We start from the raw sequence: 457 nt of genomic DNA, 5'->3' as shown, positions 1-457 counted from the left end.
GGGCAGGTTTAGATTAAACATTAGGAAGAAATTTTTCACTGTGAGGGTGGTGAAGCACTGGAACAGGTTGCCCAGAGAGGTTGTTGAGACCCTGTCTCTGTTTAAGGCCAGGTTGGATGTGGCCTTGGGCAACCTGGTCTAGTGGGAGGTGTCCCCTGTCTATGACAGGGGGATTGGAACTCGATGAACTTCAAGGTCCTTTCCAACCTAGACCATTCTATGATTCCATTGCCTGTCTTCTCTCAGAGACCATGGCCATGGCCATCTTCTGTAGGAGGTTCTTTCACCATATTCAAGCCAAAGCACCCTCCTGCTTTCCAAGGCCAGTGCAAACCAAGCCAGGGTTAATCCATCCAGCCAAGAGCTCCACTGGCTAAAGGGAATTGCACTGGAAGGATCCCAAGGCACAACTCTCAGCATGAAACAGCACTTTGCATGCAGTCATCCAGCAAAAAAA

Source organism: Charadrius vociferus, unplaced genomic scaffold, assembly GCF_000708025.1.
Source record: "Charadrius vociferus isolate BGI_N301 unplaced genomic scaffold, ASM70802v2 scaffold190, whole genome shotgun sequence".
In the NCBI taxonomy this organism is placed as follows: domain Eukaryota; kingdom Metazoa; phylum Chordata; class Aves; order Charadriiformes; family Charadriidae; genus Charadrius; species Charadrius vociferus.
This window is presented reverse-complemented; position numbering follows the sequence as displayed.